At 30.2% G+C, this 27,578-nt stretch overlaps 1 long non-coding RNA gene across 1 annotated transcript in view; it reads right to left on the minus strand.

Annotated features, from left to right (window-relative positions):
* The window catches only part of LOC139427158 (uncharacterized), a 60,593-nt gene extending 35,841 nt beyond the window's left edge, over positions 1-24,752 (minus strand). Inside the window, exons 1-2 of the long non-coding RNA XR_015430846.1 lie at positions 24,455-24,752; positions 15,635-18,269 (exon numbers count right to left, since the gene is read on the minus strand). This is a non-coding gene — a long non-coding RNA (uncharacterized LOC139427158). The remainder of the gene's footprint in view (positions 1-15,634; positions 18,270-24,454) is intronic.
* Positions 24,753-27,578: the final 2,826 nt, after the last annotated feature.

The following is a 27,578-nucleotide window of genomic DNA, read 5'->3' on the forward strand; positions in this document are numbered from 1 at the left end:
GTAGGCTGAAATTGAATACACTGTCTTTTTTAAAATAAAGTCAATCTCATAAAATAATTATTTTATTAGTATTTATGACACTTTGTTTTATAATTTAGAAAAAAATAAATAAATTTTTATATTTTATATACTTATTTTTTATTCTTTTAATTTTTTTCTTTAACACCAACCCTAAAAAAATTAATAAAGATAGTTAATTTGTATTACCTTTATGTATGAATAAAGCAAAACAACGTGAATAAAGAACAAACATTTATTTTGATACCTTTTTCATGTTTTATTTTCGTTGTCTTGCAATGTGTTTATTTACCACTTTAATGTTTAGAAGTCTGGTAGAGCGACATTTTTATGCAAATATATTTTAGTTCTAAACCAACATACAGTGGATGTCACAAATGTGCCAAATGATCTAAGCACATTTTCTTATTGTTACAATTCTTAAAAATTTTAAGGTGGGTGAGAATTCTGCTGTCTTCTGAAAGTGTTATGGTCGTTTCATTATGTTTAAATTGTAAGAAAGACAACAACATAGAAAAGTTTTGTTATACTGCCAGTATACTATTGCCTTGTAATAGTTATGCACTTGTTATTATGATACTTTTCAGTATTGTGCAGCATCAAAATTGGTGAAAAAAAAACATTTTTTACCTTTTATCTGCCCTGCAAATTATGGTTGAGCAACAGTCCCATTTAATGTTTTTCTGAATATGTAATTTCGCTATAGTGAATATCTCTGGGATTATTGATACTATTAGCAGATATAATCATTTAAAATTTAACATTTTCGGAACTGGCGAGTCATAAATGTATTGGTAAGGAATCAGGATGGTAAAAAATAAAAAGCGGTAGTTCGGGCTTAGCTATTTTGACATTTTTGCTTCTAACGCATGTGTGTTAAAAGTGTAAGTATACAATTTGAACTAAGCAGTGGCGAATTAAATAAAGCAAACATTCCTTACACCGCCCACAAATAAACATGCATAAAATAGTTTTATCTTCTTTTACCCTGATTATCGCTCTCCTGAGAATGCATATAGTGCGGCTTTTAGGAAAATTCCTTCAGACACCCGTCTCGCGTCGTGGCGAGTACTATGGTTACGAGGAAAAGTCACTTCCAATAGGGGTGTGGGGTAAATGTCTTAATCTTAGCGTAGAAGTCGTCGTGAGTTAACCATTCGACACCTTTTTTCCTCCATTTCACCCCACACCTGCCAACTTTTAATCCTTTCCATTATAATTTTTCCCAGTGGTATTAAAATGGAATTAAAACTTCAATTTTAGGAGCACAAACACGTTCTATTTGAGAAAACTTAAGTTGACAACCATGATGCTGGATGCTGGATATTGGGGTTATCTCGGCGTTTGGCGCGAAGCGCCACTAACCGATTCATCGATTCTGTTTTGTTGTATTCTGGGAGGTCCTATATATCTTTGAAGTTGTAGTATGTTGTAACAACAAGTCAAGTCCTTAAGGAGTAAATCTTTAGTTTTGAAGGGAAAATCATCTTTGGATTGGGGAGATCCCCTTGAGTAGAGTTGTATGATAAAGTGACAACCATGATAGTAACGCATATTAATATATGTGTTTAATTTTTGTAAGAATAGTGGTGATCAAAATCATTTAAAAATTAAATTTATGAAAGAAAAAATAGTATATATTTACTACCACTTTAAATATGAAAATAAAATCTTCCGGAAAATCCGGAAGAGTTGGCAGGTATGTCACTCCCATTGTAAATGTGTTCTCGCTTGTTATCATAGCAGCAGACAACCCCAGACCTTCAATCTGGAGGAGTTCTCCTCAGAGTCGCACTATACATGACTCACCCGCCTCGAAGAGGTTAAATCACCAACTTTACATTTAGGCTTAGCTCAAAAATGCATCATCATTTAACTCTTTGCCGATCGTGTTAACCATGAGGAGATTTTCGTAAGTACGACTTAGTTTCATCGAGAGAAAAAGTCCTTCATGGAGGTAAGTTAGTCACAATGCTTGATATAGAAGTTCCTTTATTTTCTGGGTTGGGTTCTACGAGGTGTTGTTGAATGTTGATAGTCGTAAACTCAGATGTACGTCGGCTGTTCTACGCCTATTATAATGTGATTAAAATATAGATCTGTTTATTGGTATGGTGGCATCCCTGGTCCACCAGGGATTTTGTAGGAATTGCAGAAATTTACAAAACGTATTTTTACTTGACCTTTTTGCAATGTGTTAACGCAAAAATAAACATTTCAAAATTTATGACATTGTGCCTAACTGACCTTTTATACATCTTTTTAAATAAATTTATGCAGTGCTGGACAAAATTCCTGTTATTGTAATTTTTTAAAAAATTACTCCCTTCGTCCCAAATTAGTTGCTACATTTAGGTCGAAAATTTTGTCCCAAATTAGTTGTTGCATTACAAGTGTGTGGAGTCATAAATAACTTCCGATGCAATTTAGTAGTTCAACATCAGTAAAATTATACTACTAATGAATTCATGATTTTTGAGCTACAAGTTAGTGTTATGCGATTACCAGTGGAAGAGTTCTTACGGACATGGTTTAAGTGAGTGCGAATTCTGGATTTCTCAAACTAATTTGGTACAGATTTAAACAGGGTCCCTCGGGTCCTGAAAATTTTAAAAAGTGGTAACGAAAATAAAACAAAAGTCGATATTTTAATTTGTGTGTAACCACCCCTAAAAATTGTTTTCTAAAGAAAATATGCATGAAAATTACAGCTTCTTAACTACTTAACAATAAAGTGGTGCATTAAATTAAGAAATATCTTCTAGTGATTACCTAAATTTACTATCACTGCTAAAATTCTTCAGGGACTGCGGGAACCCTTTCCAGAAATTTTGATGCTAATCAGGTAAGGTATTAGCAGGTACGACCTTCTAAGTGAAACGGCATATATGTTGCAGAGATGGCAATTTGCACCGCTTTATGAAAAATATGGTTACAAATTTGAAGTTATTTTCAGTTTAGCATTTTTTTATTTTAAAGTAATTTTTCCACAACTACATATCATAAATTCTGACTCGTGCAACTGACTCGTGGTGACACTTTCAAAGTAGGCATAATTATTTTTATCCAAATTCTACAAGTTTATAAAATTTTGCAGAAAGCGAAACATTTAGCGTCCCTGATGTTAATTAATTAATGATGGTTGACAAACGTTTAAAAGCATTTAGTTTTGCATTTCTAATGATATTTAAGACTTATTGAATTAGTGTTACAATAAAATTTTTCCGAGATGTGCAATGTTCTCGACATTTAATTAGGAATTTAATGCAAAACAAATGTGCGTTTATTGTTGAAGTTGAAGAAATTAAAAACTGAAAGCAAGTTATTTTTAGAAATTCTTTATCTTAAATTTAAATTTAAGTTTAAAACGAAATCGTAGGAAAGTGTTTATTTAGGGGATAATTTTAGGCACACGCTTAAAATTTTTGAAAGTTCTTTGACTATAGATGGATTTATAATTAACAATTTCATAATTGTCTATGTTAATTTAATTTGTTAAGTATTGGTGATTTTAAGTTCTGAAATTTTTAAACCGTGCAATTTTTAACTTGAAATTTTTCAATAATAAATTAGTACAAATTTATAAGTTTATTTCAGTCAAAAAAATTTCACCAATTAATCCACAGGAGTCCGATTTATTTAAATTCTGAAACAAGAAATAAGAAGAAAAATCAAAATGATCAGTAAATTTAAAGGAAATCCTTTTAGTTGATGAGTTACCAAATCTAATTAGAAAACTTCATTAAATGTTTTGTCAATTACAGTCACTGGAAAAATTACTAGATGCACTACAAAATTCTATGTAAAATCTTAATTATCAGGTGATACTATACAGCTTTATATTATTTATACAGCTAAATATTTATTATATTAGGTATTATATCAGTATATTATAATAATTGAGCAAAATTAGTAAATGCACTATAGTGGTTTAATAATTGCAAGTTTTGCAGGAATTTATATATAATAATTTTATATTTGTATTTATTTTTAACGTATAGCATTACAACTTTAACCAATTGATACACGAACATAAACAAGTGTAAACTGGCTCCAGCCTCGTAAAAACAATAAGGCTGTATAGTATCACCTAATAATTTAGATTTTGCATGAAACCTTATAGTACATCTAATAATTTATTATATCCTTCGGAAATAGACTAACAGCAAGATATTTGGTTTAACACTATTTATTAAAAATAAATGTATGATGGGTGTAACCATCACCTCCTACATCAAAAAGCCTCCACACGGTCTTTTATAAGTAGTCCGCTCCGACTGCTTAAAAAGTGAACCAGTTGCGCGCATGAACCCAAAACCTTTTATAAAAGTAATTGAGAGAAATTTATCATAGATATTTGAGAATTGAATCTGTAGTGGTTGTCAAGTGAATAAGGCAAACCAATAATATTCATAAATAAAACAAATTTTCAGTCATATATTTGCTACCACTTTCTTATTTTAACTAAATTTTGTATTAAATGACTCGTTCGGAAAGTGGATATCCTTTACAGTGGTCTGATCGGACTACCTATTAAAATTCGTGTGGAGGCTTTCAGTTATAGGAGGCGTTGGCAGGGATGCCAACTTGCTCCGCTTTGTAAAATAGTATTTTCTAGTGGTAGCGAAATTTAAGTTACTTTCAGTTTCGTATTTTTCATTTTAAGTAATTTTTTCACCACTAAATATCAAAAATTATAAGTATAATATAAAATGCATCGTTAAAGCATCCATCTACTGGTTACTCTATTAGAAAGTAGGCGTAACCATCATTCTTTAACGAATTTTACTATATAATTTGCTACCACTTTGTTAAAACTTTTCCAGAAAGCGAAGCAGTTGGCATCCCTGTGCTGGTCTACCTCGTCAAATGTGCGACGGAATTATTGCCCAGCATGGAAAAGCAAAAAATGAAGACAAGAAACTCTTTTGTGTAAAAAAGTTGCGTGGTCGTAGAATAAATAGGATTTCACTTTCAAAAAGGTGTAATTATCCTTATTCTACAAGTTTTATTATTTAATTCGGTGCCAATTTATTGTAACTTTTGCAGAAAGCGGAGTATTTAGCATCTCTGATGGTGTTTAATTAATGATGGTTACTAAGCATTTAATAGCAATTAATTTTGCATTTCTAGTGATTTGTAGCATTTACTGAATTATTGTTGCTGTTTTTTGTCGCTAGACTAACTACACGAAAATGGTTAAAGAGGAATGGATTGAATTTTTGTTAAGTAACTGTAGCTGGTTGCTAGCATAACACATTAACCGCTTCCCTGATCATCCCGAGTAAACTCAGGTATGCAAATATGGCAAATAATTATTATCCCGAGAAAACTCTGGATTTGTCAGTACGTTTTGTTTTATCACGTTTTTACTCAGCCGGAAGCATAATAATAATCAGCCTGGATTTTTGTTTGGTAGTTTTGCTGCTGGATTGTGGGACTGCACACATATTTTGTACGATACGATGGTTGCTCAATTTACATAGAAAAAAAGAGTAGAAAAAATGACTTTGCTGGCATTTAGGAAGTATCATTTTGTGTTGCCCCTTGTTTTAAAAACTATCATTCAAAGACTACTATTTAACTCTTTTCATTTGCCCGAGATAACTGTGGATAGTAAACTAATATATAGGGGATCCTTTACATCAATTACATCCTCTACATTAAATGCTTTTTTTACATAACTTGCGTGTCACGTTTTATTTTACTTCCTTGTATTTATTAATAAAATGAAAAAAATATGTTTAATTTTTGCAGTTTTTCCCCTTAAAGAAATTGGTAGGGGAAGCGGTTAATATATCTGTTCAAACAAAATCCCCTAATCATCAGCATTAATAATCAGTACAAAAGTATTCAAATGTAGCGACTAATTTGGGACAGAAGGAATAATACATCAAGTTTGGTACCACTAGAGAATATTTTTTCTAAAATAACGGAAATTTCATAGTAGCTGGAGTGTATGAGAATGTTGTGATTTTCACAAAGCATTGGAAAACAGATAATTCTAGAATATTTAATTCTAGAATTATATAAGTTCTGCGAAATTCTTTCTATAAAAATTTTATTGTAAGCTCTCTGAAATAAGGTATAAATTAAAAAATGGTGAAAAAATAAACGGGGTGAAAAAGGAATGTTTTAAATGTATGTCCAGCAATAAAATACATTCCATTTATTCTCAACCCTTTAAGGACATCTTTATAGTTCCCGCAGCTGAGAATTTTCCCTAGAGATTCTAGAAAGTTCTCTTAATCCGGAAACCCTATCCAGAAAGAAAAAAAAAAAAAATTACGGAATCATTTTCTGATTCACCCTTTGTGAAAACAATTTCCTGGTTGGAACTTTTCTTTCCCTTTATCTTGGCAAATACTAGTTTTATGGCATGACCTTCAACTGTTTTTCCCCGGCGTTCCCCTTATGTATCCGGGGTAGGTGGAACTTTTATTACCCTGATCGCATCCTCAAGTGAGGTAATACTTTTCATGAAATTTGGACTTGGCAAGAGGCGGGTCATGGCATGCAAATTTAGAGCGGTCTTCGGTTTTTATGACTTTTTTATGACTTTCTATACCACTCGAAAGGCGAATCACAGACCTGATTGCTGAAAAAAGAGGAGGAGTACCCAAACTAATTTTGCATTCGACATAAATATCTTTCACGGAGCCTAAAAGCCTTGGAAATGGAAAACGTCGAATGCATTAAGCTTAGCTTTGTAGCTTAATGCTCGACCATCTTGAGAATGTAAATTTCCGTTTAAAAGATAAAAGCCTTCGCTAAATGTGGAGATATAATAAACGTTGCAAAATAAGGATCTTGATACTGCTCTTTTTTATCAGTTAGGAAAACTGATACTTTTATAGAATGCATTCTATAGAATGCCAGCAAAAGACTTAAAATGAAAGAATTTTATGTCCAGTAATGGAAAGTTTGTAACATTAGCAGGAATTTGTGACTCATTGAGGATTAAAATGAGATAGTAGCTAAAAATAAATGAGCTTCAAGTTTTTTCAATAAATTGTATTGTATTATAGGGCATCCGATGATCAACCAAATTAATTCAATAGTTTAATGTGTTTCCTGTTTAATGAATTTATAAAAAAAAATTTCTATAACTCCTAAAAATATATATTAAGAAGTGTATCAGGAAAACTAATATTTTTATAGAATATATTACAGAGAATACCAACCAAGGACATAAAATGTCAGAATTTTGTATCAAGTAATGGAAAATTTGTAACATTAGATGAAACTTGCGACTTATTGAGGAATAAAATGTGTAAGTAGCCAAAAATAAATGTGCTTCAGTTATTTTGAAATAAATTTTATTGTAATATAGGGCTTTCAATAGTCAGCCGAATCAATTTCAATTGTGAAAAATGTTTCACGTTTAATGAATTTATCATAAGAAAATATCACTATAATCCTTAAATATATATACTATTTCGAAAAAGTTTCTAAACATAAGAGGTTACTAAAACAGAGAAAGTTAGAGTTAGTTTTTTAGAATTAATAATCTGTATGACATTATTTTGAACTGACCATTGGACAGTGTTGACAGATTAGGGGTTTCCCCCCTAAAATTTAAGGGGATTTTTTTATCTTCAGTGGGTATTTTAGGGAAGTTTGATTTTAGGGGTTTGTTTTAGGGTTATTTGTGAGTTTTACTAGTTTCATTTTGGTTACGTTCTAATATCAAATTTTATAACTGAATGGGTGAGATGGTAATAGGAAAATCAAAATGTTAACCCTAAACAAGGAGATTATGATTTAATTTTAGAACTTAAAACCTTTGTTGAATGTAGTTAAGTTATTACTTGGCTCGATCAACCTGTACGTTTGGTGAATTTTAATTCAAATTATTTAAAAATTTTAATGTGCATGGTTTAAAAATAATGCCAACGGATAAAAAAAGAAAAAAAAGAAGTACGTACAAAAGTACAAGAAAGATTGGGAACATGAAAAAAAGCAGTTTAAAGGTAAATTAATAGTACAATTGTTCATCCTTTTTTTAATTGTCAGAACATTATTAATTTGTTGATAATAAAATATTAAAAAGTATTAAAGCAACGTTTTCAATACATTATTTAACTTTTGTACTTCTTTTCAATACTTATACATTAAGTTAAAAATTTTTGATTTTTTTAAAAAATTTTAGGGGATTTTACAACGCCATCTGGGGGTGAACAGTTATCGGTTCCTGGCAACACTGTCCTTAGAGCTCTTTTAACATCCTCTCAAAATATTAAAAAAAAGAAACTGGTTTTAATCTTTTGCACTCAAAAAGTGACTTTAAGTTACGTTTTCCACCTTAAATTTTAAAATTTCGTATTTCATGATATTTAGCTACCTCTTTCTCTCATTGACCACCAAAAATCTTATTCTATTTCTTGTACTTCGTTTTTGAAAAGATAAAAACTTGTTACTCATTTATTTCCTTTATTAATTTTTTTACGATGAAGCAAAAACATTTTGACTTCTACATTAACAATTGGATTACATTGATTCAGAAATGATTTCATGAAAAGATTAAAAGGCCAGGATGCTATCTTATTGCATCACTAAAACAGAGTTACTAACTACGAGATTTTTTTTCAAAATATTTTATGTTACGGAATAGTAAAAACTAACATTTTCTAAATTTTTCATAATTTTGTCAGCACTTTAAATTCTTTACCCCAAGAGAACCGGAACAAAGTGGTATTTCATATAAACTTTAAATTATTTGCATGGTGTGGAAAATAACTTTAAAACAAAATTACAAAACATAGAATAATTTATTAAAACATAAGCTCAGCTACCACTAGAAGAATTTTTCTCAAAACGTGTAAAAAGTTTTCAGCCCTGCTAATATCATGTAGGATTCGTACGAGCCTTAAAAATTTCATAAATAGTACCAAAACTGAGAAGATAAGTATTTCAATAAATCTGTATACACCATTGCATAAATATTGCATATTTAACTCACCTAGTTGTGAAATAAACGGTATCGTGTTTTTAATTTTAAAGTGAAAGCTAATAAAAAGAAATATGTAAAATTTTTATTACAATTACTCCACTCTTTAGATTTTTTTAAAGGATCTTGCGAATCCAGTATCTGAGCTATTCGTGGTCCCCCGAAATGATTAAAGTGGTAGTTAATTTATATACATCTACCTTAATTAACAGAATAATTTGGTTATTAACCGCTTCCATTACCAATTTTTTTGAAGAAAAAAAATGCGAAAAATCAGCTTATTTTTTTATTTCATTAATATTTACAAGGAACTAAAACAAAATATAATACACAAGTTCTCACTTGAAATTTTAATTTTTTTAAGTTTAAAAAATATTTAATTTATCATCAGTTCACTATCCTAAATTATCTCGGGAAATGAAAAAAGTTAAATATTAGTCTATGTATATGTTCACATCTTCATATTCTGAAAAATCACCTGCATTACTTTCATTTTCGCTCACGAACGCAATTTTTTTGCTCTTTTTTTTCTATGTAAATTCGTCAACCATCGTATATACAACTGTACAAAACACGTCTGCTGCCCCACAAATAGCAAAACGTCCAAACAAAAATTGGCAAACTTCCAATTCTAACAGATTATTATTATTTTTTGTTTCGTCCGGCCGAATAAAAGCGTGATACAACAAAACGTATTGACAAATTCTGCTATGCCCGAGTTTACTCGGGATAATAAATGTTTGCAAAATGTACAAACCCTAGTTTACTCGGGATTATCAGGGAAGCGGTTAAAGTGCATATCTAAAAATCTGACATTTATTGATTGAGAAATATTTAAAACTAAACTGATTCTGAATCAGTTCCCCTTGATGAAATGATTAGCTTATAGCTACTTGAGTATTTATAGTGAACTGCTGGTCTTGCTTTTGCATTGCAAAGCCGAAATACCAACTGAGAAATGTAGCTTTTAAAAGTATTTGTTTCTTGATAACTTTTAAAAATATAAATACTTTTAAGAAATTTTATATACACTCTTGTAAAGGTACCAAGTCAAACTTAGAAAGTTAAGTACTATTATTTTCCTTTAATCCAATTTCATTACATTTCAATACTTTATATTTTGATGCTAATGGATTAAGGGCATCTTACGCAGAGTTAATCAAATCGGAAATCACAGTAGAATGACTGGAAAGTTTTTGGTTAGGAGTATTTTTATTTTATTTTAATCTTTTACGTTTTGAAACCGCTCATAACTGTTATTGTCAAAAAAACTGTGAATACAAAACTATATGATTTTGTACGTATTTACAACTAGCATTTTGTACTGTTTTGTAACCATTAACAAATAAACCATAGAAATTGAATTGAAGGAATGAAAGAAATATTGTAGCATCAACGCTGGGATTCGAAACACTATTCACAGCTGGTCATGTGACTGTTCGATTAATCCTTTTAGCTACAGTATTTACCCAACAGCATGGAACAAAATGGTTGCCTAAGGTTTGTCTAGTTGGAGCAGATAGAGTTCTGGTTGCTTAACCGTATTCGAAGAATGCAATCAGTAAACATTTTTTCTCACTCTTAACAGTTTAAATATCATCTTTTTTAAAGTTATTTGGCTGTTTTGGTTGAGCGTGGTAAAATAACAATTAAACGAATTACCTTTTAACCATTTTTGCAGAGAAATTTCTGACAATGTTTTTAAATAGAAAATAAGTAAGAAAATGTTCTGAAGATTTCCTTATTTCTAAACAACCTAACATGTTTCGAATATTTTTTACGTATATCTTTGAATTATTTAAATATTGCTGTAGTTAAAATCATTTAAAGCTTAATCCAAAAGTGAAAAATAAGCCGAATTAAATATTTGCAGAGCATATGGCGGAATATAAGTATATGAACTAAAAACCGGAGAAAATGCTAGGTCAGTATTTCGTATTAAACAGAAAATTAATATAAATTAACCAAAGTAAATTAAGACAGCAATGGGATATTTGTAATTGAAAAAACATGCATCTAAAATTGAAAATATTTTGATATTTTGAAGTTAAATTTTTCATTTTTTGGCAGCTTTAAAGCTAACATTTTTCACGAGATGTGCATCATTCTTGACATTTAATTAAGATTTTAATTCAAAACAAATGTGCGTTTTATAATGAAGTTGAAGAAATTAAAAAATTAAAGAAAGTTATTTTTAAAAGTTGCTAATCTTAAATTTAAATTTAAGATCAAAAAGAAAACGTAAGAACGTGTCTTTTTAGGGCATAATTTTAGGCACAAGGTAACAGTTTTTGAAAAGTTTTTTACTATAGATGTCTTTATACTCAACAATTTCATAACTGTCTATGTTAATTTAATTTGTTAAATATTGGTGATTTTAAAGTCTGAAATTTTTAAATCGTGAAATTTTAAACTTTAAATTTTTCAATAATAAGTGAGTACAAATTTATAAGTTTGTTGCAGTCAAAAAAGTTTCGCTGAATTACCCATAGGAGTCCGATTTATATAAATTCCGAAATAAGAGGAAAAATCAGAAAACTGGCAGTAAATGTAGAGAAAAATTTTTTAGTTGATGAGTAACCAAATTCAATATGATAACTTCATTAAATGCTTTGTCATTCATAAGATGTGTTAGTTATCAATGCATTATATCTTTCTAAAATAGACTAACAGCAAAATAATTGGGTTAACACTCTTTATTTATTCAAAACAAATGTATGATGAGGCTCTCTCGTCAAATGACTCAATGTGAATATTGTCCAGCAAAAAAAAAGCAAAAAGTAAAAATGAGAAACACCTTTGTAAAGAAAATAGATAAAAAAAGGAAGAAAAAAAAGGATTACTCTTATAACTTTTAAACGGTTGGTGGGATTTTCATTTTGTAAAGTACTTTGGAAATATCTCAGAGACATTTCTTAATATATGTGTAACAGTTAACTGTAATTGTTGCGGAATATGCTTATTTTGACAAAAGACTAACGTTTTCTGAAGAAATGCACCTTTTTTCAAAATCAAATTAAGATTCATAAACCCTAAATAGGAGGAGTAGACAAAGTTTTATAGTTTAACCTCAATAATGGTTCAAAAGTTTGTTACTCTTGTGGTATTTTAATGTGCCTCGTTCATATCTTTATTTTTTGAATGATTGGTTATAATAATTCTACTAAAATAATTTTAAATTATGATAATTCTTTCACTAAAAAGCTTAACCCTGAAGACAAATGTATATAACAAAATGGGGAATGATTTTTATGAATGGTTTTTACGAATAAATTTGTTAAGGATGAAATTTTTTTTTAATTGTAAGCTATAAAAATCTTATATATTTAGAATTAGCAGATTTTTTAAAATCTAAATCTAGATTTCAATGCAATTTAAGCAACTTCAGGAGTTATCGTATGAAAATTTATGTTATAAGAATATTATGGTAGAACATTTTATGTAAAATAAGTTCTAATTATAAAACACGAACGCGCTAGAAGGTAAGTTGGAGACGAGAAAAAACTTGGTTTTCGCGAGGAGTAAAAAAATATATTCTTAATTCCACACTTCTTCACACTGTTTAATTTTTTCACGTAAGAGACATGAAAATGTTATAATTCTTACCAAAAATCTTGGTAGTATGCTGAATGTTTTTCTCTTCCCGAACACAAGCTGGAAAAAGTTGATTTTCTTAGCAGTTTTTAGCTTTTCAATCATTATATAAAGCCTTGTAAGTTAATGCTGCTTGGTACTTTTTTTGTACAAAAGCGTCACCCTTGAAAGCGGTCGCTAGGCGTAGAATTTTTTTATACCTATATATATCTATATATATTACATATATAATATATATATATATATATATATATATATATATATATATATATATATATACAGTACACTCTCGATTATCCGGGTTAATCACCGGCACAGGTCGCACGGACAATCGAGAAACACGGATAATCCGAAAACTCCTTTTATTAAAGAAAAATTCACTATCAGTACTAAAAATATAAAAATTACTGACATTTGCATGCATAACATCAAACTAGGAATTTTACTTATTGAAAAATGTGTAATGCGTCTTCGCCATATATCGATACACATATTTTACGAGCCGCAGTAATGTCACTATAATCAAATCCTCCCATATAATCTAATAAAGTTTCCACAGAGCAGCAGAATGAGAAATTGTATTTCATTCATTTACTACATCTTCTGCATCAGTTACTATCATCACTATTTGATTTAACAACATAACGATGTCTTCATCAGTCAAATACTGGAAGCCAGGCTCACATGCATCACCTTGAAACCAATGTTCTAAATTTTCTTCATCAAGAATTTCGAAACCTTAGATTTCTTTTGCTTGTTCGAGAATACTGTTATCATATTTTTCTTGAACATCTGAAGAGGATTGTTCATCAAGCGGTATGATCTTTCTCCAAGATCGTGATAACGTAGACGATTTTACCTTTGATCATGCTGCTGATATTCCATATACTGCAATCCAATAACGAATATTGCTTCCAAAAATTTCGTAGTGTTATAACTTCGTGAATCAAATTTTTTTCATCTTAAAAATGTTTCTCCTTATATTTTTTGTGTGACTCCGGAATGAGCACGGATAATCCGCAAACCGGATAATCGAGAGTGTACTGTATATATATATATATATATATATATATATATATATATATATATATATATATATATATATATATATATATATATATATATATATATATATATATATATATATATATTGCGATCATAGAAAGACTGTTATTCATCATTGAAATTTTTTTAAATTACAAAATAAATTATTGATTTTTGAACATGAATGGAAGAAAAATTTCAAACTGCCTATAAATTTCATATTTTAATTCAAAGATAATTCCGAGTATCTAAAACACTTTATTATGAACTATTGGATTGTTTTTCTAAATAAAAATACCTAAATATATTTTTGATTGTAATAGAGGCCAGAAAACTAATATATAAAAGGGATACCGATGTCCCATCCGCGACAAAGGGTTAGAGTTTACAATTCTCGAATACATTTTAAGTTATTCATTTAACCAATTGAGGAGCATCCTACTTTAATAGATTATTTTAGACGGGCAGCACTATAACAACAGCGATTGTAGATTACGAATTCTTTGTAAAGTGATATACTACAGCTCTATAAGACGTGGTGGCTAAGCACTCGCCTCCCAATGAGGTGCCCCGGGCTCGAATCTCGGCGATAGCTGGTCAATACGAATTCCGCATCCAGTTCGCAACCTTCTCAGTGCGTATGTAGTATTATCCTCGTAGGTAGACCGATCATGAGTTAGAGTTCCTTTGCCGTTAGGCTAACCATGGGAGGTTTTCGTGATTTTCCTCGCCTTGTAACAGAAATGTGGATGAGTTCCATGAGAAAGTCCACCAAACAGACAAATTTCGCTCAATACTTGATTCAGAAGTTCCCTTGTCTTCTGAATTGGATTCAAAATATCAAGGCTACAGAGTTGAACATTGGTAAACTCAAAATTGAGTCGGCTAGTTAACAACGACGTTAAGATACTAGAGCTCTACATTGTTATGGAAAAGCGGTTGATTTTTAGAATTGTTTTCAGGTTGAATTATTTACAATTTTAGCAATATTTTTTGAATAAGTGTTGCTAGACTGCACACTACGTCGAAAAAGTTATGTGAAATTCTCTATTCAGAAATCTATATAAGATATAGGTTAAAAAACTGTTTACTTTCATTTCATAACCGATCCTCTAGAAGAAGGTTATATGATTTACATTATTTATTTTTCAATTTATAAAAGAAGAATGCCGCTAATGATAAAAATATTTTGAATTTTTATTTTTAAAAAATATTTAATGAATATGAAACAATTCATAATTAATTATTGACCAGTAACTACTTTTTAAATTTTAAAATAAATAACATGAGTATCGAAATTTAAAAAAAGCAGTCTTAAAACAAAGCATAATTCTAATAATATTTTCAAAGAGCGAATGGCAATATAACACAGAATCTAACCATGAATAAATTAATTTCATCAGAGAAAACACGAAATGCTTAATTTTAATAAATATATATTCAAGAAATAAATGCTAAGGAGCATAAGAGAAAACATATTTAGTATTATAGGGTGGAATCAAGCATTTTTAAAAATTTGAGTAATATATATTTTTTTGAAATTTAACAAATGAAAATCAACATTGATTCGAAAATACGAAAATTATTCTTATAATTTAAAGAAGTTCACTAACATACCTTGCAAATTTTACAAGCCAACTTCTTCAACCAAAAATGTTTTTTTTACGCAAAAAAGCAAGGAAAATTAAAAAAAAAGAAAAGAAAAATATTAATTTTTATTATGTTCTTAAGCAATAAGATAATTAACCTATTTACTCGTAACTGACCAAACATAATAAAATCTTTAATGAAAAAGATACAATAATAAAAGCTAAAGAAAGAAAGGAAAAAAAATCAAAATTATTATTTCACAATATTTTACAGAATTTAGCAAATCGAAACCTGATTGGTTTTAAGAGACTAACTAGTGGGAAAATTTTAATAAAACATACATTGAAGTAATAAAAGCTAAATAAGGCAAGCAAAAATTTTAAATAATTATTTCACGATGTTTAGAGGAAATAAGGTTATACATTATTTGAACTTTACCTGCAGCATTGTCTGACTAATACGTTTGCTTTGATTAAGTTCTTCTATAAAAGCAACAAGGTTGCAGCGAAATTTAGTTCTGTATATGAGAAAAATAAATAATTTTGCCTCAGAGTCGTAATTCACATTAAATTAAATCGCACAAAAGCGCAAAATGCACAAAATTCAAACTGATGCACTGATTGGATACCGAGAAAACTACTTTAAAAATCAAAGAATGTATATATCCTTAGGCCACCGGGACAAAAGGATGTTTGAATGAAAAGTACAAAAATTCTAACAATTCCAGAAACCCACCTATTGGGAGGGACTATATATTTAATCAAGCCTAACAAATTGGAATTCCATACCTGCCAAATTTTTAGCCTTTCGAGGATGATTTTCCCCAGTGGTAGTAAATAGGAATTTGAATTACACTTTTAGGCAGAACATACGCTGTATATTTAAACAGCTTATGCTGATTACCATGATACTAATAAATATTAATATATATACTTAATTTTTTAAAAAATAGTGGTGGTTAAAAAGATTATAAATTAAGTTTATAAATTTAAGGAACATATTGAGAGCATAAATTTTATTTCCACTTTAAATATAGACATAAAATTTTACGCCAAATGCGCAAAATTTGGCAGGTATGGAATTCTCCACTCAGATTTTTACAAAATTATTTTGCTTCATTATTTTTCACTTTAATGATTTCGTAATATGTAAAAAAATCGCGCAGAATTGATAAAAATTATTTAATTTTATATTAAATTTCCCTATTATGAAAACTTAAAAAAGTGATTCATAACTCTAATAGTTGAAAATTAGGGCTAGATCGTTATCATCTGAAAAAAATAAAAAAAACTGGTGAAAAAAACATTTCATTTTAGTCTTTCTTTCTCTTTAACACGTTGAGCACCGCGTCAGGCTTCGGTGGCTGACGCTGGACTTTTCATTTAGGCCGCGTCAACCACCGGTGGCTGACACTGAAATTACATTTGGGCTGCGTCTGCCACCGCTTGCTGACACAGACCTTCAACATAGGCAGCGAAAAACAGCTGGCTGACAGCGTATAACATGATACAGAACTATAAAATTTGCACTCTTTTATGGAAATGCAGAAAATTTATTCAAAATTTACTTAAAGAAGTTATTTTATCGATTAAGAGTTCTGTTATAGATTGGAGGTGCCATACATATTCAGAGATGTCAACTTGCTCCGGACAGCAAATATATATTTTAAAGTTGTAGTTTATCAATTGTGATTCTTGGTTTAATAAATTTAATTTAGTAGATTTTTATCCACCACTATTCCTAAATAATTCGCAGACTTATATGATTCACCACTTATAGTACATATGTTATACTATATCATACCTGCCAACCTTCACTCTTTCCGAGAATGGACTTTCAGAGTGGTTGTAAAACAATAAACGAAAAACAATCTGACTCAAAAATATATTGATATTTTCATACCTGCCAACTTTTACGCATTTGGCGTAAAATTTTATTTCTGTATTTAAAGTGGTAGTAAAATGTATGCTTTCTATACATTCCTTCCACTTATAAACTTAATTTAAAGTCTCTTTAAACACCACTATTTTTAAAAAATTTAAGCATATATATTGATATAAAACACTGTCGTGTTTGTTCACATAAGCTTTATCCAAAAACAGCTTATGTTTCTGCCTAAAATTGTAATTTAAATTCGAATTTACTACCACTGGAGAAAACCATCCTCGAAAGGATTAAAAGTTGGCAGGTATGTATTTTGATCCCGTTGAAATTCGCTTGCGTAAGGATTATTATGCTTTCATATATTTATTGCAATTATTTATATGTAGTGGTGGTCATACTCATTTATAATTATCATTATAATTCAAAAAACTAATTGGAAATAACCTGAGTATTGTAACCACTTTAAATATGAAAATAAAATCTTCCGGAAAATCCGGAAGAGTTGGCAGGTATGCTATATCTTTTAAAAAGCAAGCAAATATAGTCAAATATTTGAAAAATTTACTTGTAATTATATACCGTTATTTTAATTATTTTGGCGTGTCCGGAGCAGTTGGCATTTCTGTAATAACATAACTAATACTAACATAACGTTAACTTGCGAACTTGTTTGCTCCAATATTGCTTGATAGATCAGCTCTGATAGTATAGGAGCCTTAGTAACATCTATTCAATAAAAGGCTTGAATTAATACATTTGGCGTGGATTTTTTTTATATTTCGATGCTGCTTTATCCTGTATATTTGTTGGCATGATGGTTATTCAATTTGCGCGTATAATTTTCGGACATCTCTCTCTTTTCTTATTGCTTCTTCACTCCAAGGGAGCAGCACAGGTCCTTCGTCGTGACGTCATCTCACCTTGAAGGTGGCCAATAACTTTATTTCTTTCCATGTTTTGTTTATTGTGTTTAATTCATTCATAATAGTTCTACGTCATGTCATTTTAGATTAACCCCTTTTTTTCTTTACCATGGATTAACCAGTGCAGCGACCGTTTTACTTTGAATTTTTCCGATTTTCTGATTATGTGTCTAATCCATCGCCATTTGCTATCTCTGATTTCTATTGGTTTTGTTCGGACACGTTATGATTCATAATTGTTGATGTTCAGATACTTATCTTTCATTCTGAAAAAGAAAAAAAAATCAGTGAGTACAGAGATATCAAATTATTAATTTTTATTTGTAATATATCTAATAGTATTAACTTTTACGCATTTGGCATAAAATTTTATTTTTATATTTAAAGTGGTAGTAAAACGTATGCGTTCTATATTTTCCTTGCATTTATAAACTGGATTTATAATCTTTTTGACCACCACTACTTTTAAAAAATTAAGCATATATATTTATATGTAATACTGCATACTTGCCAACTTTTAATCCCTTCGAGGATGATTTTCCCCAGTGGTAGTTTAATGGAATTTAAATTCCAAATTTAGGTAGAAACATTAGCTTAAGCAGACTACAAAGACAGTATTACTGTCTTTGTAGTCTGCTTAAGCTATTTCAAAATACAGGGTATGCAGAGATGCCAACTTGCTCCGGACAGCAAATATATATTTTAAAGCGGTAGTTTATCAATTGTGATTCTTGGTTTAATAAATTCAATTTAGTAGATTTCTATCCACCACTATTTCTCAATAATTCCTAGGCTAATGTAATTCACCACTTTGAAGTACTTATGTCATGCAATACCTTTTAAAATGCAAGCAAAAGTAGTCAAATATTAGCAAAATTTAGTTTGTAGTTATTTACCGTTTTTTTAATTATTTTGGCTTGTCCGGAGCAGTTGGCATCTTTGCGTATGCTTCAGCCTAAAATTAAGATTCAAACTCCATTTCATTGCCACTGCATACCTGCCAACTTTTAATCCCTTCCATTATAATTTTTCCCAGTGGTAGTAAAATGGAATTAGAATTTCAATTGTAAGCCAAAAAATACGTTGTATTTGAAAAAGCTTTAGCTGACAAACATGATAGTAATACATGTTAATATATATGCTTACTTTTTATGAATAGTGGTAATCAAAACCATTTTAAAATTAATCTTATAAAAGAAAAAATAGTATATATTTACACCACTTTAAATATAAAAATAACATTTTACGCCAAATGCGTAAAAGTTGGCAGGTATGCCACTGGGGAAAATCATCCTCGAAAGGATAAAAATTTGGCTGGTATGTAATACAATAATAAATATGGAAAAAAAGTAAAATTTGCTTTTTTATGTGTAATTTATTCATTGAATTTCTTTCATTATTTAAGAAGGAAGACTCAAAGCCTGATTTCTATGTTAAATTTATTCATATTTATGAGAAGAAAATGTGCCGTTTAAACCCATTCCAGAGAAGTGTTGTAAAAACTTAAAGTTTTGAAGATTTATACTTAAACCAATATGATATTTTATAGTACTATTTACCTCTTGAGTTTTAAAATCTTGATTTCATATCAAAATTCAGATATTTACGTTCAAACCCTCCAATGAGTACGGAATTTCCCTAGTTTCAGAAAATAATTTCCCTTTTGCAAGGATAAGTATTTTAATAATATTTCAATAAATTATAATTAAAAGAGTATTTTCCACTATTATATTTAAATGATTTCAATAGATATATAAAGATTCAAATGGACAAATTATCATGCTTTTAAGTTGTGTTTAAAGGTTTATGGAAAATTTAGTTTGTTTTTTAATAATTTTATGCCTTAATTCGCTGCCTCTGGAGGATATACTTCACACAAGCATGAAATGCTGGAGGGTATGTTCATATTATTAGTATACTATTATGCTGTAAATAAATATATGAAGCTGTGACCATAATGTATTCTTGAACAATAAATAAGTATATTAAATCGAAACTGTTGATACCACTATCAAAAATATTTAGCAAAACATTAGAATTGGTAGGATCAGCACTCACCTGAATAAGCTAAATATTTACATAAGTACACATTTTTTATTAGGTTTTCAATTACCAAAATAATTTAATGTATCTAACTAAATATGTCTTAGTTACGGATGTTCTCAGTTTCTTTTTTTTTTTTAAACGGAGCAAGTTGGTATCTCTGGGTTCGTAGGTATAACGAAAAGATTCTCTTTTCTGTCTTCATATTTATAAGCTTTTGTCGCGTGGTAGCTACGGTAGTAATCCGTAATACCAATAACAGGGCCTCACGACTTACCTTTCAGAAGTACCACGACAAGGGAGTCTTTAATTTTATAAAAAAGATTACGTTTTAAACACAATTTCCCCATTAAAGAGTATCAGATATGTATATAAACTTGCTCCAATTTGTCAAAATGTATTTTCTAGTGGTAATTGAAATTTAAGCTATTTTTAGTTTAGTATTTTTCGTTAGCTTAGTATTTTTTAGTTTAGTATAAGTAATTTTTCCTGCACTATATACAAAAATTTTAAAATCTGATATTTAATGCAACTTTATCTCGTGATGATACTTTTAAAGCGTGAGAGTAATTATACTTATTTTACTAGTTTCGCTATTTAATTCGCCCCCGATTCATTTCAACTTTTGCAGAACGTGGAGTTGTTGTACTCTGGATTAGTAAAGTGGTGTTCTACACTATTCTATTTTATTTTGAATTTAACAAAATATTTATGGTTCCTTTTTGCAGAGCTATAACTAGTGCCGTGGCCGAAGTAAATTTTTTTTAGTGGAAAAAACATTTATGTTTTAAATTACAAATCTTTATTTTAAAAGTTAAAAGAAAATTGTTTTTATTTACCACGGTAAATTTATAGTTTCAGATGTACTGTCCCTGACCAATTTATTGTAATTATCAGGTGATACTATACAGCTTTATTGTTTTCACGCAATTGAAACCGGTTTGCACTTGTTTACGTTCGTGCATCAATTAGTTAGGTTTGAAGATAAATAATATAAATTCGAAGATTGGATAAACTAGACTATATATTGCATAAATTAGAATATTTGTTATATCAGATATTATATTAGTATATTATAATAATTAGACCAAATTATTAGACACACTGTAGTTTTTTAATCATTGCATGTGTTGCACGAGTTTATATGCAATACTTTTATAAAACATACATGTAATAGGTTTTTATTCAGGAGATTTTTAATATGCTTCCTCTTTGTATTAATTTTTAACGTATTGCATTACAATGTTAAATAATTGAAGCATGAGCCCCATTCAAACTTTGAATTTTATATTTGTATTTTAATAACTTTTTTGTATTTTCCTTCATGTGTGTGCTTTATTTATGTTTTTTTTAAAATTATTATTTATCATAATAGATAAATGCATTTTTATAGGTACTGATATTCACTTAGGGATACAAAAAAGTCTCGTTCAATTAATTTCTTCTGACTTTGTGTCCTGTTTTTATTTTATTGAATTGTATTGAATTAATTAATGTGTTTCATTTATCCATTCATTAAAAATTGAAACATTTAACTGCAACTATTTTTGCTATTAAACTTTAAAGAGAATCGATTAAAACCTACCTTCCGACATTGGAGGTTTGCATGAAATACTTTTTTCTTGTGGTAGAAATCGTAGGCATAATTTTTTTTAACCTCTTAACCCTTTCGCGCCGACTGTCACAAATACGTGACAGCTCAAAACCGTATCAATCAGGGTAAAAAGATAAAACTGGTAACCAAAGTAGTTCGTTAGCTGTTTATTTATGGGCGGGGTTATAATTGTTTGATTTATTTAACTCACCATTATTTAGTTCAAAATAAAATTATTCAGTTATGCTTTGAACTAACATTGTTCATATATATATGATTAAACTAACAATAATTAAAGTAAAAGCAAAATAATATGTCAAATTAACAACGCCTACCATTTAAGCTTCCGTTTTTTATTTATTTGCATCCTAATTCTGATTTTGTACGAATGCATTTATGAATCTTCCGTCCCCAAAGGGTTAACGCAGGTGAGACAACGAAGTTCCAATTATTTTTTTCTGGAGCTCTGATTACAAACAAAAATAAATTTTCGTATATTTTAATTATAAAAAAAAAATTTGGATTGACCGAATTTCGAAAAAATATTGAATTAGATTAACGGAAATTTATTTGTATTAAATATAAAATCCAAAAAAGGTAGTTTGCATTTTTTTCATTCATATTCAAAAATTTATTTCGCAAATTAAGGAAATTTTAATAATAAATAATTCTCTTACATCTAAATAGCTTGAAATAAATGCAAATTTGAGAAACTATTATTTGGAAGATTTTACCGTTAGCATAGAAAAAGACACCGGTGTTTCACGCATTATTTTATAACCAAAAACTATTAAAATACCTAATATAATATTTTTAACTTATTTCGACTGAAATTAATGCGAAGCAATGAATATAGTGTGAAAAATATATTTAATAAAATTTTTGCGTCAAAGAGTTAAGAAAGATATATATTTGAAAAGCTTTGATCAGAGCTGAAAGCCAATATATTCACGAAGATGGTAAAGAGAAAAACTGGTACGAAAGGCATTTCATTCTAGCCTTTTTTTCGAGAAACATTAAATTTCTGTACATACTGAGATTTTTTCTACAATTATAGCATACACAGTCAATCCCACTTAAAGGAATACCATCGGTTCCAGCCAAAACTATGCAATTAACAGTTGAATTCAATCTTAAATTCTAAATTTTTGCAAAATTTTACTTTTTAATGGTATTTAACGCATAGTAGGGCGTTTTGGTTAAATAAACTCAGTTTTCTGATCAGTAAACAAGTATAATTAAAATCTATGTTAGTATCATAAGATTTAAATGTCATTCAAAGTTACATAAAAATAAATCAATGTTAGTGAAAAGTATAATATAGACTCTGAAATGTTATTTGATCCATTCGGAAGAAATCTATAATTGAAGACTGTTTTTTTACCAGTTTAATCCGTCAATTTATCAAAATTATATTTTCCCTTTCAGTTTTTACTAAGACTTTCATATCTAGCGTATTCCTTTCAAATACATTCATTTTTTATTTTTACTTATTCACTTTTTTCTAATCCTCGAGACTTGAGAAATTTCAAATTAATGAGCCCTTTTAGTTTGGAATTTTTAGAAATTTATGGTTTTCAATATTCATTGTTTCTTTAATTAATTTAAATCATTCCTTTTCGCACTCTACTTGCAGCCAACTTAGAGTTATTCACTGGATTAAGCAATGATTATTCTACTTAAGAAAAAGGTACACTGTACACTAGTGTGTCGGATTCTTGAAACTTTTTCTTATCAAAGCTAATAGTGCGCCAGAAGAGGACCGCAAGTTTTGACCACAAAACAAAGCACCCTGTACCTTTTTCGCAATCTAAATGAGTGAAGTAAGTCAAAGAGTGGTAAGACCCCCTTCGTTTATTTCAATGTATAACTGGGAGCAAGATTTGATTAATTTTTCACGTTTATCCCTAGCAACTGAATGAACCAACTAATGAATAGGAAGTCCCTGATCACCTATGTCATCACCTATAGTAAGATGTGATCACCTATAGTATCCTTATCTAAACTTGAAAACACGAAATTCAATTTTAGCTTGTGAAGCATATCACAAAAAAAAAAAAAATTTTTTTTTCATTTCAGTACCTCTTCCATATGCTTTAGGCGGGGACAAAAAAACAAGAAATATCCGTGTAAGCCGGGAAGTTTAGCATTAGTTTCATATAAAATGAATTGGTTCCATTTAATTTTATTCGTATAAGCGATTAATTTTATTCGATTATCCGATATGCAATTAAGTGAGGATGACAGTATATAAAACTGCTTCTTTCCTGAGAAAAAGTAGGTATTGTTGATTAGTTTGAAGAAGAGAATAAATTTACTCCTCCCGAAATCAAGTTAAAATTGAAATAGTTTTACTACCAGCTTTTCCTCATCGCCCTCTCACTTTTACCTATTAGTTACCTATTATTTAATTCTTTGATCCTGTCCTTATGCATACTTGCTAACTTGTACTGTCTCTAAAAACGATTTTGCAAAATGGTGGTAAAACAACAATTAACTTAGGACATATTTTCCACATTTAAAAGCTAAATAAGCTAACAACCAGATTAAACATATTTTTTAAATATTGATTTGTCATGATATGTTGAAATTTTTTTTTTGTAACCTTAAATTGAAGATTTAATACGTCAAACCTTGTAATGTTGCTACCATTAAGAAAATTTTTTCTCAACATTTGTTCTAGTTGACAGCTATGTATTGCTTTAGTGAAATTAGATACATTTGTAGGCTTGTTTGCTCAATTTAGACTTATAAACCTTTCTTAAGTAGGACTGATAGAACAATTTTAAGAAGGATATAACAAAGAATACATACTGTGGGATTCCAATCCGCGCTTTGCACAGTGTTTGGCGGGTGCTCGGCTAGCTATGCAAATGTCTGAATTTCGTTATATTGGTTTACATTATTTGAACCTAGAGATGGACGAAATTTTTTTAATTCTAAATTAATAAAAAATACTTCTGGTTATGAGCATTTATTTTTCTGGGAAAATTTTTCCTCAGTACATATTTTTTTTCTTTTGAGCTTTAAAACGCATAAAACGAATGATAAAACTCTTGATAACAGATTTTATCAAAAAGAAGCGAGGTGTTTGTTGTTTATATAAGTTCAATCGCAACTTGTACAAAAAATGACATATTTGTCTTAGTCTTTAGATAAGACTTCATTGCGGTGTTTTTATTACTTTTGTTTTTAATGTACATTTTATTGTTTACGACAATAAAATTTTGGTCACTCAAAAATAGCTGCTACATTAGTAACGTTTATTGGGGTGAATCAGGAAAATAGTAAAATATAGATGCTTGGGAATAAGCAGAGAAAAGCCAAACCATGGTTCATCTTATGTGACACAATCTCTTCTCTGTTTGTTCTCTGTCATTTGATAATAAAATTTTACATCTTGCTTATGTTAAATGAGGGTAAATAAGGACTTCTAGATAAATATGTCATCCAAGTGTTTTCAGAGTTGGTTTGAAAATAACGATGGATTTCTTTGAGTGTAATGACCTTTTTCTAAAGAAAACGAGTATTTACACTTTATTTTAATGGTAATGTTTTAGCTTAAAGAGACACAGCGTATATGGCTCAAAAGAGCACTTGCATAGATATTCAAGCGGGTAACGAAAGTATCCGAAAGAACTAAGCTGTGCCTCAGATTCATACATTTAAGGACAAATACCCTACCATCTTTTTTGAACCTAATAACTGTTATTGACCAAAATTATTTGAAAATTAAGTATCCATGTTGCAATTAACTAACTGAATTTCTAAAATTGACAGGAATTTAAAGCCTGCAAAATTTATGATAACCTCATAAATTATTTATCACCACTTTATACAATATAATGCATAAGATGAATTATAATGAATGGGAATAGGGACTTCGAAGGCTAGACTGGAAATTCAAAGTAAACGGACAAAAATCAAAACTACTAATCATTCAGCATAAAAGAAAAACCATCCTCCCCAAAAATCAAATTGTTCTCCTTAATGAAATTATTCCCATAGTCAAAAGCGCAAAATATCTTAGTCTGGTCATTAACAGTGAATTTAATTGGAAAGATCACGTCAAAACAGTTGTCAACAAAGCACAAGCAGCCTGCCACAGATTACAAATCCTTCTTCAGAACCCCAAAATGGAACTTAGACTTAAACGTTTGCTCTACATCTCAATGATCCGTCCCATCCTGACTTATGCATCTCCAGCTTGGTGCAACATCTCCACGTCACTCCTTAAAAAACTCAAAACATGCCAGAACAAAATCCTCAGGAAAATAACAAAAGCAAGATGGTTTATCCGAAATAAAAACATGCATCGCGACCTCAACATAGATTTTTTAAATCATCATATTGCAAAGCTAAATTTTAGATTTTTTAAAAAAAACTATAAATTGTGACACCGCAGGATTCTACGAAATTTTTACTTTTGAAAACTTAAGAGAAGACATAAACCTCAGGCCGATGGCAGCTTACTTTTGTAGTGACGTAATTTTATCTAAAATTCAAAATATTTAAATTCCTTTTACTCCAATTGCATTCCAATTACCAGAAAGAACCCCCCTAAAGATCACAATTCAAGACGAATGGGAAAAACGCCGCTGACGGCCCCAGGCGCCCAGATAAATATTGATGATGATGATGAAGGGACTTCGAAGGTATTAGCAGAGATGCTAAAGTACTCCGCGTGGTAAAGAAATATTTTCAAGTGGTAAGGCGAAATTTAAGTTATTTTTAGTTTAATATTTATCACTTGAAGTAATTTTTCCACCACTCCATATCAAAAATTCAAACTACACTGGTTATCATAAATTAAGGAAAATTCACAAAAATCGCGATAACTCAAGAAATTACACATGGAATTTTATGAAACTTACCCACAATATACAACACATAGTAAGGTATTAAACAACATAAAAAGAAATTATCAGACATTAATAGTAGTATAGAAATTAGCACATGTATAAAATAAACAAATTGGAAGTATCGGTTTGCAATAGAAAAAGTACCTTTAATATGGAATATGATTGCCTCTAGAAGCAATACAGCACAAACAGCGATGTGTGATGCTTTCAATTATGCGGTCTATCAGTTCAATAGGAAGTGAGAGCCATTGCTCTTGTAAAGCAGTTGCAAGCGTGGCAAGGGTCTGAGGGGGCGGATTGATGGCAGATACACGCCTCCCTAGAGCATCCCAAACGTGCTCGATAGGATTCAAGTCCGGGGATCGAGCTGGCCACTCCATGCGAGTAATTGTTTCCTGTTGAAGATAATCATCAACAATGCGAGCTCTGTGTGGTCTTGCATTATCGTCCTGTAACAGGAAGCAATCACCAATTGCCCCGGCATATGGGCGCACATAAGCATCAAGGATGTTGTCTCGATAAACCTGAGCATTCACGGTTCCCCTTGGAAAGACATGGAGGTATGTGCGCCCTCCTAAGGATATGCCTCCCCAAACACAGACACTGCCTCTTCCGTATGCATCTCTTTCACGGATGTTTGATGGATGATAACGGGTCCCAGGTTCTCTCCATATCAAATAACGTCTACTGTCACTTTCTAGACTAAACCTGGACTCATCCGTAAAGAGAACAGGCCTCCATTGATCTGACGTCCAGTGGACATGTTGTCGGGCCCACTGCAAACGGTCTCTCCTATGGCGTGATGTGAGCGGCACGCAAATGGCTGGTCGTCTCGCATACAGACCACCTTCGTGGAGCCTTCTGCGCACAGTTGACGTTGACACCAACCTTCCGGTGGCTGCAGCAAGAGAGGATCTAAGATGTGTCGGAGTAGCGGTTCTATTCCTGCGTGCACTTAATGTCAAATATCGGTCATCGGCACTGGTCGTAACAGTTGGCCGTCCTTGACTGAACCTCCTAGATGCCGAATCTGTGGTTTGAAATTGCCTCCAAAGTCTATGAACCACAGATGGACT

The sequence above is a fragment of the Parasteatoda tepidariorum genome, chromosome 12, assembly GCF_982258835.1.
Source record: "Parasteatoda tepidariorum strain Cologne lab strain chromosome 12, Ptep-v5.0, whole genome shotgun sequence".
NCBI lineage: Eukaryota > Metazoa > Arthropoda > Arachnida > Araneae > Theridiidae > Parasteatoda > Parasteatoda tepidariorum.